Consider the following 18,205-nt stretch of genomic DNA (forward strand, 5'->3'; position numbering starts at 1 on the left):
GCACAGCACGTTGGACAAGAAAGGGACCCTAGAAGTCAGCTGAGCTCTTTGGTATGAAAAAAGAGCAAAGGCCACATACTGAAACTGGATGTAGATTAGCTGTGAAGACGAGCTAAAATCCAACTACACTAGAAATTCTTGGACCTTTGAAATCAAAGGAAAGCTAGCAGTTAATTTTCCATGCCCTTTTGTATAACTACATTGAAAATGGTCAACTTATGGTTATAGTATATGGCACTGGTGTTATCACAAGGATTTAGAATGAAAAGCTTTGGATTCTTTTATGTATTTGTTCATGATCTGCTAGAAGAACCTTATCAAAGTAAAAACTCTAAGAAAAATCATTCTTTGATTTTAGTCGGAAGTTCTTTCAACTATTAAAAAATTGACCAGGGGAATTAACATAATGTCTTACAAATTCTGGCTTAAAAGTACAATTTACATATTGGGAATTCTACCGATTTCACTCTTAACATGACAAACGCCATCGCACATTTTAAATAGCAAACTGACATGCATAACTACATAAAGCTCTCTTTTTGTTTATTTTTAATCCATAAACCTTAATGAATATAGAGTGCCTGATTTTAAATAAATGGTTCCTTTAAACAGATAATGGTGATTATACTATAAATAAAGTTTCCTGATTCCTTGCCAAGTAAAAGCCAAGTAACCTAGTTTTTCAATACCCATTTAGCATGTGGGTATGGTTTTCTAACCTTAGATGCTAAATATCATAATTTACTTTTTACTCTCTCCCATGGTGGAAATTGAAAATGGGACCTTCGTACATTCAGCATTTTCTCTCAAGTCCATTTACACAACTGTGTGATAGTTTTAGAATATAAGCCTGTCATAATATATTTTGCAAACACAATTTACATGCTATAGAATGGTCAAGAGAAAAGGCCAACTTCACGAGGGGTGCCAAAGATCCTCCTGGGAACATTCTTCTGCTGGGCAGTGTTCATAGATTCTTCCTGGGACGATGCTGAGAGTCTTCCCTATGCCAAGGCATTACGGTTCTAATTCAGCACTGGCTCCCCTGCATAGATAGAACCAGCCAGCCACCATGTCCATGAATCTAGTGGGATATGGGTGTGCATTTCTGTGTCAGAAGAGATCAGGATCAGACCCTTTTTTTTAATCAGGAACTACAAGACTGATAACACCTGTTCCAACCCCTCTGTTCCCACGGCTTCCCACACCTGACTGTAGCTGATACTACTGAGATTTTACTCTTTTTTTTTTAAAGATAGTTTTCTAGATCCCTTTTTGAAAAAAATGTATTCCCCCTATTATCCCGGCTGACATCTACTTGCAGAGACCAGAACGACTACAGGCTTCAGGTGGTAACTGTAGAGTAAAGCCGTGTGGTTTCTCAGCACTTAGACATTTCTGGAGCCGCACAAATGGTGCCTGCAGACTGGGACACATGCTTTCTCGCCCATCATCACTTGCAAGTTCTGAATGAGACCACAAGACCCCCAGGTCCTGAAATAGAGTCCTGCTCCATGCAAGTTCTTCTTTATAGATGATTAATGCATTGCCAGTTTTACAGTAAAACACTCTGTTCCAATTTCTGAATCATCCATATAAAGTCATGGGTAGTGAGAACAGATAAAGATGAGGTCTGTCACTTCAGACAGAATAGGAATTTGTTTAAAGCTGCTTCATTAATGAAGCAAACATGAACTGTTACCAGCCAATGTATGAAGGTAACAGTGTTGATACAAGCCACAATTACACTTCTTGAAACTCTCTCTCTCTTTTTCTTGCAACATACTTATCTCATTATCCTCTTCGTTAATCTGTATATTTTCACCTGCTCTTGTAAGATTTGGTTGTCTCTTCTTCCAGTATAAGGCTCCAAAAGCAAAGCCAATTACAAGAGAAAAGAATGCTGGCAAAGCCATGGCTGCCCATTGCAGGCTGGGGTCTTCAATGGAATTTGCTGCTTTCCTATTACTGCTACTGCTGTCATTCCTAAGGGAGCTGGCTGCAACAGGGGGTAACATAAATGGTTTTGTAACACTGACTCTGGAATCTTTTTCAGGACTTAACGTTGAAGAAAGCACACAATCACTAGTTTTAGATGCCACCATAAAGTCCTTGAAGGCATCAATGGATCTATTAAAAATCCTAAAGAATTTTTCAGGAGTAAAGAGCCTGGGATCTGGCCTCTTAGATGATTCTTTTACATTCTTAGGTGAGTTTTCTTCCACACACTCCACAAGGTCATCCACTATTTTCCCAAGTTTGTCTATGATAGAATAATTACTCAAGCCTTCAGAAATATTTGAAAACTTGTCCAGAAGATTAGTCAGGCTGACTGACAACTGTATTACCATCTGTGTAACCAACAATAGCTAGGCAAAACGTCCATCCCGGTGACATAGTTGAGGGTTATCAGATAGTCTTTTGGAAGATTTGCCACCAATTTTGTGATGTCTTTTACATTATCAGTCACAGGATTCCCACAGATCCCTTTAGTTTTGACCAGAGGATTAAACAGGAGCAGTTGAAGATAAATGCATGTGATAATCCAAGTTTGTGTCTTCTTCATAAGGAAAGGCAGCGCTGCGATCCAGCCCAGGCAGTGATGTGGCGACTCCGTTTAGCTGTTCTGGGGCTCCAGCATATTGCACGAGCAGCGGCGGCAGATAGTCCGAGCATTGGGCAACCCGAGCGCAGCGCCCTCTCTACAGCCGGTGCTTCCTGCAGCGCTCCCGGTCCCAGCGCGAGGCGGCGAGTGAAAGAAGTAAGTCATTTTCAATGATGTGCAGAGATGCCTTTTATCTCCATATTTTGAAAATATCCATAATTATATTTACAAGCAGGGCTCACAGCTATATTTTAACATTTTTTTAAAAAAAAGGAAAAATAAGTAGGAATACAAGTAGAACCAGAGGAATACATATATTATACTTATATTAAAAAGAAGTAATGATAAAAAACAAAATAAATATAAACTATTACCCATAATGGAACAGAGAATAAATTTAAAGAAACAAAATCAAAGTCAAACCTGTTGGAATATATCATGTTACATGTTATTGTTATTAGAAACGCAGATTCTCATTGTTAGAGACAAAATGAAAATATAAAAATTAAATTTGAATTGACATTCTAAGAATTCATGACTTTTCAAATGTATTTCCATGTTCTGCCTAATGAAAGGTCTTAGAAGCAATGTTGTCCTAATTTTGAGATCCTAAATGCCAAGAAGCAGGAACACAGGTATTTGTAGTCATATTATTCCTACTTTTCCAATTATTTAAACATTTTTATAGTAAAAAATGTAAAAAAGAATATTGGTGGTCTGGGGATGTGGCTCAAGTTGTAGTGCGCTCCCTGGTATGCACAGGATGCTGGGTTCAATCCTCAGCACCACATAAAAATAAAATAAAGATGTTATATCCACCAAAATCTCAAAATAAATATTTAAAAATTCTCTCCTCCCCCCCCTCTCTCTCTCTAAAAAAAAGAATATTGGTCATTCTAATTCTAGTAATGATATCTGCAGGTAACAATTGTAAACCCTGGGGCAGGGGTAATGATCTGAAGTCACTGAAGTGGTGCTCAAAGCAGACAGGTCCTAAAAGACATTTGACTCCTCAAAGAAGGAAACCTCATGAAAATCCAGGTTTTTGTAGCTTTTCCCAGAAGACCTCCCACTGCTCTGACTGCTTTTCTTAATGTTGGAGTGATGGAAAGGCTCTTCTTTTTTCTCTTTATCCCCATCTCCTGCTGGCTCACAATTACCTCAGAGTCTATGTATAAGCTTTTCCTTTACTAGGATATTAGTTTCTGTCAACCCACCTCCAAAGTGTAATGAACATACAGCCCTATGTGATTCCCAGTCTTAAATAGGATCTTCTGAGTGAGACATTTTCTGACATCCCGAACTTTATCTGGTTCTGTTAAGATAAAGAAAGTTTATTACAGAAATAAGGAAAACTATTGTAACACATGCTTCCCATACTACTGTTTACTTCCTCCTATTTTCTGGTGATAAAGGGATATACCAATTAATTTTAGGAGGGGGCATATCTACCAAAATGTTCAATAAAATGTTTAATTAAATTTAGTTACATTAAGATAAGGTGGTTTTCATTATCCTTTGATTTGAATTTTTCCACCTACTTTTGAGAAAATGGAATAGACTTTCTGTTATACAAGAGTATAAAATATATGGATTGCATTTGCCTTGAAATGTGGTTACTGCTTGCTACATTGAAGTGTGATGCTTAACATTATGTGTCAACTTGGCTTGAATAAGTCTCAAAATTTTGATAAAATTCCCATACAGAGGTTGCTATGAAGATTTCTTTAGATGCGATTGATATTTAAAAAGACTTTCAGTAAGATAAAATACCTGTCATAATTTGATCCAATCATCTGAAGGCTTTATGAGAAAAGACTGAGTTCTTCTAAACAAGCATGATTCTGCTGCCAGACTTCCTTTAGACTGAAACTACATCATCATCTCTTCTCTAGCCCACAGGAGTGCTCTGCAGATTTTAGAATTATCAATCTCAGCAAATGCCTAAAACTAAAGCTGTATCCCCACTCCTCCCCCTCCCCCTCCTCCTCTTTTTCCTCCTCCTCCTTCTTCTTCTTCTTCGTCTCTCTCTCTCTCTCTCTCTCTCTCTCTCTCTCTCTCTCTCACACACACACACACACACACACACACACACATACACACACACACGCACACATGCAAACAATCTATTGATTCTGTTTTTCCAATGAACCTGGACTAATACAGAGAGATAGAGGGAAGTAAGAAAACTAATTTACCAAGTGCATGAATCACTCTTTCTACTAGTTATTTTAATTCCCCAAGAAAACCTAGAAAGTAAGTTTAATTATTATTGTAATTTAATTTTTTTACTTATTTATTTATTTTTATTTTTTTGTTATTGGTTGTTCAAAACGTTACAAAGCTCTTGACATCACATTTCATACATTTGATTCAAGTGGGTTATGAACTCCCATTTTTAACCCGTATACAGATTGCAGAATCACATGGGTTACACATCCACGTTTTTACATACTGCCACACTAGTTTCTGTAGTATTCTGTTGCCTTTCCTATCCTCTACTACCCCCTCCCCTCCCCTCCCATCTTCTCTCTCTACCCCATCTATTGTAATTCATTTCTCTCCCTTGTTTTTTTTCTTCCCTTTCCCCTCACATCCTGTTATATGTAACTTTGTATAACAATGAGGGTCTCCTTCCATTTCCATGCAATTTCCCTTCTCTCTTCCTTTCCCTCCCACCTCTCCTCCCTCTTTAATGTTAATCTTTTTCTCATGCTCTTCCTCCCTCCTCTGTTCTTAGTTGTTCTCCTTATATCAAAGAAGACATTTGGCATTTGTTTTTTAGGGATTGGCTAGCTTCACTTAGCATAATCTGCTCTAATGCCATCCATTTCCCTGCAAATGCCATGATTTTGTCATTTTTTAGTGCTGAGTAATACTCCATTGTGTATAAATGCCACAATTTTTATCCATTCATCTATTGAAGCGCATCTAGGTTGGTTCCACAGTCTCACTATTGTGAGTTGTGCTGCTATGAACATCGATGTAGCAGTATCCCTATAGTACGCTCTTTTAAGTTCTTCAGGGAATAGTCCAAGAAGGACAATAGCTGGGTCAAATGGTGGTTCCATTCCCAGCTTTCCCAGGAATCTCCATACTGCTTTCCAAATTGGCTGCATCAATTTGCAGTCCCACCAGCAATGTACAAGTGTACCCTTTTCCTCACATCCTCGTCAGCACTTGTTGTTTGACTTCATAATGGCTGCCAATCTTACTGGAGTGAGATGGTATCTTAGGGTGGTTTTGATTTGCATTTTTCTGACTGCTAGATATGGTGAGCATTTTTTCATGTACTTGTTGATTGATTGTATGTCCTCCTCTGAGAAGTGTCTGTTCAGGTCCTTGGCCCATTTGTTGATTGTTTTCTTATTGTTTAATTTTTTGAGTTCTTTGTATACTCTGGATATTAGGGCTCTATCTGAAGTGTGAGGAGTAATAATTTGTTCCCAGGATGTAGGTTCCCTATTTACCTCTCTTATTGTTTCTCTTGCTGAGAAAAAAAACTTTTTAGTTTGAGTAAGTCCCATTTGTCGATTCTTGTTTTTAACTCTTGTACTATGGGTGTCCTTTAAGGAATTTGGAGCCCAACCCCACAATATGTAGATCAGAGACAACTTTTTCTTCTATCAGGCACAGAGTCTCTGATTTGATATCAAGCTCCTTGATCCATTTTGAGTTAACTTTTGTGCATGGCGAGAGAAAGGGATTCAGTTTCATTTTGTTGCCTATGGATTTCCAGTTTTCCCCGCACGATTTGTTGAATATGCTATCCTTCCTCCATTGCATGCTTTTAGCCCCTTTATCAAATATAAGATAGTTGTAATTTTGTGGATTGGTCTCTGTGTCCTCTATTCTGTACCATTGGTCCACCCACCTGTTTTGGTACCAGTGCCATGCAGTTTTTGTTACTATTGCTCTGTAGTACAGTTTGAAATCTGAAATCGCTATACCTCCTGATTCACACTTCCTGCTTAGAATTGCTTTTTATATTCTGGATCTTTTATTTTTTCATATGAATTTCATGATTGATTTATCTATTTCTACAAGAAATGCCATAGGGATTTTGATTGGCATTGCATTAAACCTATAGAGAACTTTTGGTAATATCGCCATTTTGATGATGTTAGTTCTGCGTATCCATGAACAGGGTATATTTTTCCATCTTCTAAGATCTTCTTCTATTTCGGTCTTTAGGGTTCTGTAGTTTTCATTGTATAAATCTTTCACCTCTTTTGTTAGGTTGATTCCCAAGTATATTTTATTGAGGATATTGTGAATGGGGTGGTTTTCCTCATTTCCATTTCAGAAGATTTGTTGCTGATATACAGGAATGCCTTTGATTTATGCGTGTTGATTTTATATCCTGCCACTTTGCTGAATTCATTTATTAGCTCTAGTAGTTTCTTTGTAGACCCTTTTGGGTCTGCTAAGTATAAGATCAGGTCATCCACAAATAGTGATAATTTAAGTTCTTCTTTTCCTATCTTTATGGCTTAATTTCTTTTGTCTGTCTAATTGCTCTGGCCAGTATTTTGAGAACTATATTGAATAGAAGTGGTGAGAGAGGGCTTCCCTGTCTTGTTCCAGATTTTAGAGGGAATGCCTTCAGTTTTTCTCCATTTTGAATGATGCTAGCCAGAGGCTTAGCATAGATAGCTTTTACAATGTTGAGGTAAGTTCCTGTTATCCCTAGTTTTTCTAGTGTTTTGAACATAAAGGGATGCTGTACTTTGTCGAATGCTTTTTCTGCATCTATCGAGATGATCATATGGTTCTTATCTTTAAGTCTATTGATGTGGTGAATAACGTTTATTGATTTCCGTATATTGAACCAGCATTGCATCCCAGGGATGAATCCTACTTGATTATGGTGTACAATTTTTTTGATATGTTTTTTGTATCCAATTCACCAGAATTTTATTGAGGATTTTTGCATCTAGGTTCATTAGAGATATTGGTCTATGATGTTGGCCTCATAGAATGAATTTGGAAGAGCTCCTACTTTTTCTATTTCCTGAAATAACTTGAAAAGTATTGGTATTAACTCTTCTTTAAAGGTTTTGTAAAACTCTGCTGTATACCCATCCATTCCCGGGCTTTTCTTGGTTGGAAGTGATTTGATGGCTTCTTCTATTTCCTCCTTTGTTATTGGTCTGTTTAAATTGTGTGTATCTTCCTGACTCAATCTGGGCAAATCATATGACTTAAGAAATTTATCGATATCTTCACTATCTTCTATTTTATTGGAATATAGGGTTTCAAAATAATTTCTAATTATCTTCTGTATTTCTGTAGTGTCTGTTGTGATATTGCCTTTTTCATCCCATATGTTGGTAATTTGAATTCTCTCTCTTCTTCTTTTCGTTAGCATGGCTAAGGGTCTGTTGATCTTATTTATTTTTTCAAAGAACCAACTTTTAGTTTTGTCAATTTTTTCCATGGTTTCTTTAGTTTCAATTTCATTGATTTCCACTCTGATTTTAATTATTTCTTGCCTTCTGCTACCTTTGCTGTTGTTTTGCTCTTCCTTTTCTAGGGTTTTGAGATGAAGTGTGAGCTCATTTGTTTATTTATTTATTTTTTCCTTTTTTGAGTAATGAACTCCAGGCAATGAATTTCCCTCTTAAAACTGCTTTCATTGTGTCCCATAGATTCCGATATGTTGTGTCTGTATTGACATTTATCTCTAAGAATTTTTTGATTTCCTGCTTTATGTCTTCTGTAACCCATTCATCATTCAGTAACATATAACATATAACATTTTCCAGGTGATGCAGAATTTTTCCTTCCTTCTTTTATCATTGATTTCCAGTTTCATTCCATTATGATCAGATAAGATGCATGGTATTATCTCCACACCTTTATATTTACTAAGGGTTGCCTTATGGCATAATATATGGTCTATCTTTGAGGAGGATTCATGTGCTGCTGAGAAGAACGTATACCCACTTGATGATGGTTGATATATTCTATGTATGTCAGTTAAAGTCTAGGTTATTGATTGTGTTATTGAGTTCTATAGTTTTTTTATTCAGCATTTGTTTGGAAGATCGGTAAATAATTTCAGATACAGCAGGAATTTGGTGTTCAAAAGACTGTAAGTAGAAGATCCAACTTTTCAAAAGCGAGTTGATAGCTAAGAGGGCCCGAGTGACTTGCTTATTATATCATAAAAGCCAAATGGACACTGTCTCTCCTTCCCCTTCCATTTCTGGAATGCTTGTTCAAATCTGAGGACTTCCTTTAAAATAAAGTACATTGGAGCTTTACTGCAGTCACAGCTTAAAATATCTGTTTTACCAAATATTTTTTTTCACACATTCTTTTTAGCATGTTCAAGAAATTAACACTAAAATAAGAATCATGGAAAACCTGCAATAATTTAAAAAAATATTGAGCTAGCAGGAGGCTTAAGGAGGCTCAGAATTCAGTGCAGCCAGGTGAGGCAAGCTGGCTTCAGAGTGGGAGTCTGAGCAGGCTGCTGGCTAGAGGGGCAGTGGAGGACTCTGAACATTCCAGAGAGTAGAGTAGGTGCCATGCAATGCTCCTCCCCAAGTTCTCCTAGAACACTCAGGGCTACCATGCAAATGCCTTAAAGGAAGATTCCGATCTTGACCATCCAACATTTACCCTCTTACTGTAACATTGAATTACCAATTACTTTAATGCCACTTCCCAGAGTTAATCATGTGTAAAAACGAGAACATTCTCATTTTTCTTCAAATGGTAAAACTAAAGTTATTCTTTGTATCTGAGTTTCTAGTTGTTACCCTAAAGCATTTCTAATTAAAAGCTACTTTTATTATAAATGAAGAGATTTTTTGAAGCCAAAACAGAAATATTTGAAACAAACTTTACCTAAATTTAGACCATGAACTTTAAAACTACATTAAATAAGTTTACCACTCTGTACCACAAAACCATTTCATGGGTGTCAATTCTGTATATAAGGTTTGAAACCTCTTGGACCTTTTAAAATATATAATATAAAAATTTGTAAATTATTATACAGATTTTGTCAATATTATTTTGACAAATCATGTACCATCCATCTTAAGCAGCAGTATCACCTACCAACTCCTGAAATATCACAATTCCATCAAGTATAGATTCACCCAAAAATTTCATTTTAGATATGAGTGAATATGTTTTCACCATACCCTGTTCTTACATATAAGGTAAGAAGAATTAAAAACAAGCATGTTGTATTCATTAAAAAAGATTAAAGAAAAAAATCATCACTTCTTAATGATTCATAAACCACTCCTAAGTCTCCTTTTTATTCTACTGTATTTAAAAATTGTTCTTCCTGAAGTTTCAATTTAAAGTCCTCTCTGATTCTTTCCAGCAATTCTGGTTTAAAAATAACATCCAATGCAGTCATTGCCAGAGCCTTGGCTGTTCGCAAAGTGTAGAACTGAGCTTCTTATGATCCTGCAGCTTTAGTGTACTCTTCAGTATGATTCAAGGCGTTGGATACAATGTAAAATATGGATGAATTCCAGGAACCACAAAAGAAACATTTCCAAAATCGGTAGATCCTGAAGTGTCATTCAGCATTGTATCTTCTGAAATGAACTCCATTCCCAGCTTTTCTCCATTCTCCATGTAAGCTTTCCATAGGCTCTTGTTGGGTAGAACATTGTAATAATCATGTGCTCCACCTTTAATTTCTACTGTGCACCCTGTAGCCAAAGCTGCAGATCTGAAGCAATCTTCTGCCTTTTTGGTCAAAACTTGAAGTTCTTTCAATGAGGGTGCACGGAAGTAATAAATTAATTCAGAGTAAGAGTATTTGGTTTTACACTACCATTTTGATTATACCATGAACTCTCCAGGTTGGTTTCATTTCCTGTCTTAACACAGACAAATTGTTGTAGGCAAGAACAGCAGCATCTAAGGCATTGACTCCTTCCCAGGGGTAAGCAGCAGCATGAGATGCTTTTCCATAGTATTTCACAGTCACATCATGTTCGGCCACATCGGGTAGATAAGCAGCATTTTCTTGGGATGGATGGGCCATGAAAACAACATGGAGGTTTTTAAAAGCTCCTGCTTTAATTAGATCAATTTTGCCACCACCATCTTCTTCTGCAGGGATTCCCAGGACACTTACCTTCACCGAAGGAGGAGGCCCAGGGAGGCTCTCTAGGGCCCCCCTCAAGCCCAGAGCGGCCGCCGCCCCAACCTCGGCTATGAGGTTATGACCGAGGCGTGGCCGATGCTGGGCATCGCGTCGTACTCGCAGAGGAAGCCCAAGTGCTGCGAGCACCGTGTGGCGCTCCGGGTCTCCCATTCCGCACGAATGGCTGTCGGCAACTGATAGTGCGGCTGCACCACCCAGGAGGCGGCCGGGGTTCCTGCTCGAAGAAGCCCATCAGCACACGGTGGGCACGGTGTTCCTCGTAGGCCAGCTCAGGCTCGCTCCAGATGGCTTGGCTCAGGGCCCCCAGCCGCTCAGTCGCCTCGTCAGTGCCCTCTGCCGCTTGCAGTTTCAGCAGCTCCAGCTCTGAGAAGCCATCACACGCACCCCCGACCTTCGGCCGCTCCCCTCCGGGTCTCATCGTGCCCAGGTCCCCCAACCTTTCAGGACTCGGCCCGCTAGCTCAACCGCACAGAGCGTCCCGCCGCACTTGCTCACTTATTATTGTAATTTAAGAGGAGAAAAACTGAGTCCCAGAGAAGATAAGAGGTACTTTCCTGTGTAATGGGAAGCCATGCAAAGAACCTAGCATGACAGTCTTCATGCCTTCTGCCATTCTCCCTGTCCGTGAGAGGCCCTGGCTAGGGAAACTTGTATTAGCCAGAGACAGCACTATGCTCCAAAAATAAGAGAGACTCTTTGGATTAGAGAAGGCCAAAATAAACCTCAGAGTTATGGTTGGTAAGCTGTGATTATTGCAGTGGTTTTTTTCTGACATTGTGCTGATTTTCAGAGATTATGAGATAGCCCCCCATTTTAAAAACAAAACACAAAAAATTATTTCTTCATTCCATTAGTGAACTGAGAATGGTTTTTATTTTCTTTCAAGTTTTTTGCCCAATTTTCTTGATGCAGCCCCCACATTTGTAAGTTTCACTAAGGCTAGACTAGGCCAAACCTTTGTCCTCCAAATGGAGCATGTTTTTCTATTTCAAAGTCTAGGCCCACGTGTACCTTGGGTTTTTTTCTCTTTTGTATTGATCACCAGCAAAACACAAGCTTGCAAAGGAAATGTCAATATTTCAGACTAAGCAGAATGGAGGCTACCCCTAACTTTTCTGACCTTAAATTCAGAAGAAATATATTTGATAGGAGATATAGAAATCAAAAGCAGAAAAAGAAAATTACCTCAACTGGACTTTAAATCTGAAAGTAGTATTTAGAGCTAAGAAATAAATTTGAGTTAAATGCATCTTAGAATAAAAGCAAAACCAAAACTCCAGTGAAGAAACCAAACCATAAATGTAAGAAGGAAAGAATAAGACAATTCATTGGAAAAGCTAAAATTCTAGTAGAAATGAGATTAGAAAGAAAAAGAAGATGCAAAATGGATGAAAATGAAAAGAGAAGATCTGTGAGATCTAAATGTTGTGAGAGTTTCATTTGGCAAGGCAGAGGCTCCTCCATTGCCTTCAGGTTGGATGAGTCCCCAGGCCTTTCTAACGAAAGAGCAGTATGTGACCAAGCAGCATATTGTGATTTCCTCATTTCTCTGTAATGATGATGCTTTCAAAAAGTTCCTCCTTAGCTCTGTTATTTGGAATTTTTTCCCAGCCACCAAAACTCAAAATAATTATTAATTGGAGAAACTTTTTTTTTATGAAAACAAATGCTGCTCTTTGATGATTTTCTCTATTCATGTTATTTTTAATGTTTTTACAACTTATTGCTATCTTTCCCCTTACTAAACATGAATATTTTGTTTTAATTAATTTTAGCATTCACATGAAAGAATACTTTGTATAGAGTTATTTATACAGTGTTTTGACCTTAATAACACTCTCTGGGAATAAAGTTATTTTCCATTATTTTGTTATTGTTGTTGTTTTTCCAAACAAAATCATGCTCTTTTTATGCATGGTATTATATTTGAAGATTGCTAATGCAATAATGAAGCCATAATCAACCTAATTCATAGCCAAAAATGTTGTTTAAGCACCCACCAATATTGTGAGACTCTTTAAGCTACATTTTTATGCACTTCCTTTTGTTTGCTGTTTTTTCTATGGTCTTGAATTTCCAACTAGACTATAAAATCCTCCATTATAGGGACAGTATTTTAATGCTTTTATGACCTCCATTGATATTGGTATAGTGCTCAGTAAAATGTGCATTTGAATGAGTGTGTGTTGAATTGATATAGTTCTTAAACATGGATATAATTGAGTCATGTAATGTCTCTGAGTTGCCAAGTTTTTGAGTTAAACGGTACTTAAATCAAAGTAGCTAGCTTCCTTAAAAATGATAAGATTCTTCTAAAATCTGATCATTCCTAATTCAATTTGTTAAAAAGATGCATATTTCAAGAGCCAACGATTTTAGAATATCACGTATTTAATTGTATTTTTGCCATTTGACTTTAGAAATCTTAAATAAATTTTATTTAGTATACATCTTTTCTTTTTGGCAAAGAATATACATGAAGAGTTAGAACTACATACGTTCGTTTTTGGCAAAAATTCTTACTATATTGGCAAGGTTCAGTTGTTTCTTTTAAGATATTTATGTTTCTTAAAAGCTTCACAACAAACAATAACAATATGTGAATTATGTGAAGCTGAAGTTCATTCTGTATGTTGTGTATAAATTTATCTTCTCATGTGCTAAAATATTTGCTTTCCTCAGCACATTTGTACTGGCTCTGGTGCAATGTAAACCTTTGGAAGCTCTCAGTTTTCCTAAACATTTTTTTAAAGATTTTTTTTTTTTGTTCTAGCTCAGAATTCATTTTGTGTGCATGAAAGTTCTTGATTTAGAATTTAAAAAAATGTGTAAGGATTATAAAAACTTTCAGATCCATGTTGTTTTAGAGATTTATTGGTTAAAAAATTAACTTTTTAGTGCTCAAAGCTACTCTTTTTTTAATATTTACTTTTTAGGTGTAGATTGACAGAACACAATGCCTTTATTTTTATGTGGTGCTGAGGATGGAACCCAGGTCCCACCCGCTCTAGGGGAGCAAATCCCAGCCCTCAAAGCTACTTTTTATGTGAAGTTGCTTGTGTGCTTCTCTCTTTCTCTCCTTCCCTCACTGAATCTTGATTTCTATGTTATCTATTTGTCAAAGCCATCAGACTTCCATCTGTTTAATAAAAATAGTGTAAATGAAACGTTAGTTTTGGTATAATTAGTTGGTACCTTAATAGTTTTAAAGAATTTTTTATCCATTTCTTTTGGTATTTATGCTTGTAAGAAAAATTTAACATTGACTTTCCTACAGATACTATTAACATTCCGAAAATGGTGAATCCACATAATGAAAAATTTTGTGTTCACTTTTATTTGCAAAATACAATAATTAAACATTTTAGGGTAGTTTGTCCGGGCTATTCTGTAAATTTTCATCCAGGAGATGAGTCCTGAAGATATTGTGAAGCAACTGTGTTCAGGGAAGTAAAAATATAATATACTGGAATTGTGTGTAGAGGGTAAAGAGATCAAGAAAGTTCAGATCTGTCATTATTTAGAGTTAGACTTCATCCTTTAGTTGGTATAGAATTGTAAAAAAAAAATAAAATAAAAGATAAAAAATTGAAAATTGAATAAGACAGTATGTTAAATTGAAAATTGAACAGGACAGTATGTGATATGTATTCGAAGGTAATAAAAAAGATAATTCTTTTTGTTCTTTTTAGACAATTTCTAGGGTGACTCATGGGCCCCAGGAGGAGAGATCAGGATAAGGTGGAATTATATCACTTACTAAAAAGAAATAAGAACTCAAAAGAGAAGGAAGGAGTTTAAATTTACCTAATAAAATACCTTCCTTAGCCTTTGTTTGACAACAGATAAGTAATGTGCAGATGTAGTGACAAGATGTAAAGCAAGGCACATCTCCTACACCAGCCACATGAACACCCAATAATCATCACACTTATGAACCAAAAGTATATTTATTCTATTTTTATAAGTTATAATAAAGATTGTTGTCATGATGAAATAAATGATTAAAATTTAATTCATTTTTATATAGGTCATAAAATCCATGCAATCAATTATATCTTGGTTAGTATAACAGATTGAATCATATCATAACTTTATCATAATCATATCGTAACTTCATGATATACAAATAAATTTGATGTCAGGAAAATATCTAGAAGAATGGTCTGAATATTTCTTTTCTGCTATTTTTTTCCATTTTTTCTGAACCTTTCATTCTGTTATAATTCAGTTATCAATTTCATTTATCAATGAACATGTATGAAGTTCTAACATATATTTCAAACTAAATGTACTTGAGAAGTTCACTTGAAGTATGCACTTTAGTGTAAAACAGGAAGTTATATAAACTTATCTATGTCCTTCTCAATTCTGGCCATCCTTATTGCTATTCTCCTTTCAGTTCTCAGAATCAAACTAAATATCTCTGCTCAGTCTTTGTCAGTGCCAGATTTAGTATTTGTGCTATTTAGTATTTGTACCCTATCAAGTTTCTTAACCTTTTTGAGGCCATAAATTCCTTCTATGAATTTTGCTTAAAAATATTTGCATGATAAAGTAGTTTTGAGACGTAGATAAAATAAAAAATTATTTAGAATATATAGTGCCTCAAAGAGATGCTAACACTATATGTCAATAATATCTTGGTGTGTCTTTAATATTACTTGTTTGCATTTTAAATCCTATCAGAAATATGTTTTAAAATTTATTTTTATAAAATAGAAAAAATCTAGCACTGACAAAGATTGAGCATAGACGAATTTTAATAAATTTGAAATTTTTAATAAAAATTTCTGTTATCATCATAGGTTGTTTTCTGTATATGGTTTACCTTATCAAATTAAACAGCTAAAATTTATATTTCTAAATATGAAATTAAAACCAACTGTGGCTCTACAGTGATCTTTAAAGAATGTTATAATTAATGATGTTCTTATTAAGATAGTATGTCCAGATATCTATGCTAATTTTCGATTTTGAAAGCCAAGATTAAGAGCAAATGCATTAAATTTGACATTAGGATAGGATAATTTTTCCTCAGTTTGCCCCTGTTTTAAATAAACTATTCCCCTCCCACTGTGGCAAAAGATGTATAGAATTTATTCATACTTTACTCTTCAAAAAGTTCTTAAGAGTAAAGGAAATGTCATTTAATATTTTATGACATATTACTTGAGAAAAAACCATTTGAATTCTCCTTTAACATCTAGATGAATTTTCCCTCTCCTTGCATCCCCTTAATATGTGGAAGAGCTAATTAAGGTGTGGAGCATTACAGAGTATTGTATGGATTGCTGCAATTAAGTGCACATCTCCAAGCAACATAGAGCCATTATGCAAAACTATTGTGAACAGATGATACATTAAGCAGCACAGCTCTGCTGTGTATCTAGTCCTTATTACTGAGAAATACTGCAGTTGAGATGGAATATGCAAATAGAAAATCCACACAAGGTCAGAGTGAGAAGGCCAAAATGTCACCCTTTGTTGGTTTCAAAATGAGAAATCCATTTCTACTGCATAATCAAGTTAAAATAGAAAAAGAAATCAGTCAAAGAAAATTCAGATATTTCTCCTCCTTTTTGCTTCTTTGTAAAATAATTCCTTGACTTTTGCCACTAGAGATAAATAGAAGAATTATATTCACTGCGTATTATTCCTCTGGGATGATTTTATACTTTTATTAATTTTCTAACATTTTTCCTCTTGTATTTACTCTAATGAGAGAAAATGGTGATAAACGATTACTCAAGAAGTCATCCATGATCATTGTTTTATTTATGCTTTTCCACTACCTGAGTTACCTTGAGAAAGAGTGTCTTTTCAATCTTTTCTTTCTCCATCTTAAGTACAACAATAATAATAAACAAATAAATGTTTATACTTTATTTTCCTAACAGGATAAAATGATGAATAAATGGTGAAATGATTTTTATTTAGGTAAATAAATTTGTAGTTGTTTCTCTTTTGTATTCATCTCAGGTGCACAGGGGTCATCTCATGATTTTCTGCATTTTGTCTCATGCTATTCTCCTAACTCACCTTTTTCTTATCCTTCATCCCTAATGCCCACTTCTCTGTTTATGCAGATTTCTAATGAGTTTTGTGTATGTACTTGGATAAATATAAATATGTCTCACTAAATAAGTCTTCTGTGCTTAATTCATATAGCTTTAATTCAATTTTATACATTTGAAATTGTACAAATCCAGTATAATTATCTTAACATTGTCTCCAACTTCTGATTATCTCTAATTCTGGCATTTCTGTGAACAATGCCAAAATAAAGCAATCATGTCTATGTTTTTTTTTCAAACTTTTTCAAGAATTGCTCTAAACTTAAATCTATGAGTGAAATAACTGGAACAAAGGATATATTACATTTAACTTCATTTATAGTCAGAATAATTCAATGATCTAAATTTTCATTTAAGTATTAATGTTTGTATACATAAATTTAGAGTATTCATATATTTAAAGATTTTCTGAGCAAGATGTAGATACTATTTATCTTATGTCTCCAGATATATGGATCTCTCTTTTTTAATTTTAAGAGAAAAAAATAGACTCATAGAAAAATTGAGGGAAGTTACGGAGACTTTTTATATACTCCTTGCCCCACATGAGCAGAGCTGCCTCAAGTTAATATTCTGTGCCAATAATAATATATTAGTATTTGTTATGAGTGTGTGTGTGTTATAGTCCTTGAAATTATACTGATATAATCAATATCCAAAATAGAGAGTTTGTTGGAAAAGACAAAACTCTGAACTTGGTAAAAAGATCAGAGATTGTCATCTATTAGTGAGAAAGGATTAAGCAAAGAAAAGAGGATTTGGTGGGGGGGAGGGTGGGTATGATGTATTGAACTCAGGGGCTCCCAACCTCTGAACCATATCCCCAGGCCTATTTTGTATTTTTTATTTAGAGATAGACTCTCACTGAGTTTCTTAGCACCTCAACATTGTTGAGGCTGGCTTTGAAATTCTGATCCTCTTGTTATAGCCTTCCAAGCTTCTGGGATTCAGGTATGCACCCATACATCTGGCTGAGAATCAAGGATTTTGAGGGAATTTTAACTATTCTGTATGATATTCCCATGGTGGAACAATAGATTAATTCAAATTATAGTAGAAGCTTTAAAATAATAATGGCTAGACAGAGCATTTAATAAATAAATATTTTACCAAAACTGAAATTGGAATGGTAAGAAACATACTAAAACATGCTAACTGTCATTAGCATTAGGAAAGTAAAAATTGAAAGCACAAATCAATACTGCAGGAATGGCTATCATCAAATGACAAATATTACTGAGTGTTGTCCAGAATGTGGAGAAACTGCATCACTTACACATTGCTAGTGGAAGGCAAAATACTTCCAAAGCTTGGGGAAACATTGATTGATTACAGCAAAACCTGTGCCCTCTGAACCTGGCTGCAGCCAAATAAAAC

The 18,205-nt window shown here is 35.5% G+C and overlaps 3 pseudogenes; all 3 read right to left on the reverse strand.

Moving 5' to 3' along the window:
- Nucleotides 1-1,676: 1,676 nt before the first annotated feature.
- On the reverse strand, nt 1,677-2,411 carry LOC143389123 (kit ligand pseudogene; annotated as a pseudogene).
- A 7,464-nt stretch (nt 2,412-9,875) lies between these two features.
- LOC143388880 (xaa-Arg dipeptidase pseudogene) lies at nt 9,876-11,169 on the reverse strand (annotated as a pseudogene).
- Nucleotides 11,170-14,590: 3,421 nt separating this feature from the next.
- LOC143389155 (small nucleolar RNA U13) lies at nt 14,591-14,699 on the reverse strand (annotated as a pseudogene).
- Between the last annotated feature and the right edge of the window lie 3,506 nt (nt 14,700-18,205).

This window comes from Callospermophilus lateralis, unplaced genomic scaffold, assembly GCF_048772815.1.
Source record: "Callospermophilus lateralis isolate mCalLat2 unplaced genomic scaffold, mCalLat2.hap1 Scaffold_45, whole genome shotgun sequence".
NCBI lineage: Eukaryota > Metazoa > Chordata > Mammalia > Rodentia > Sciuridae > Callospermophilus > Callospermophilus lateralis.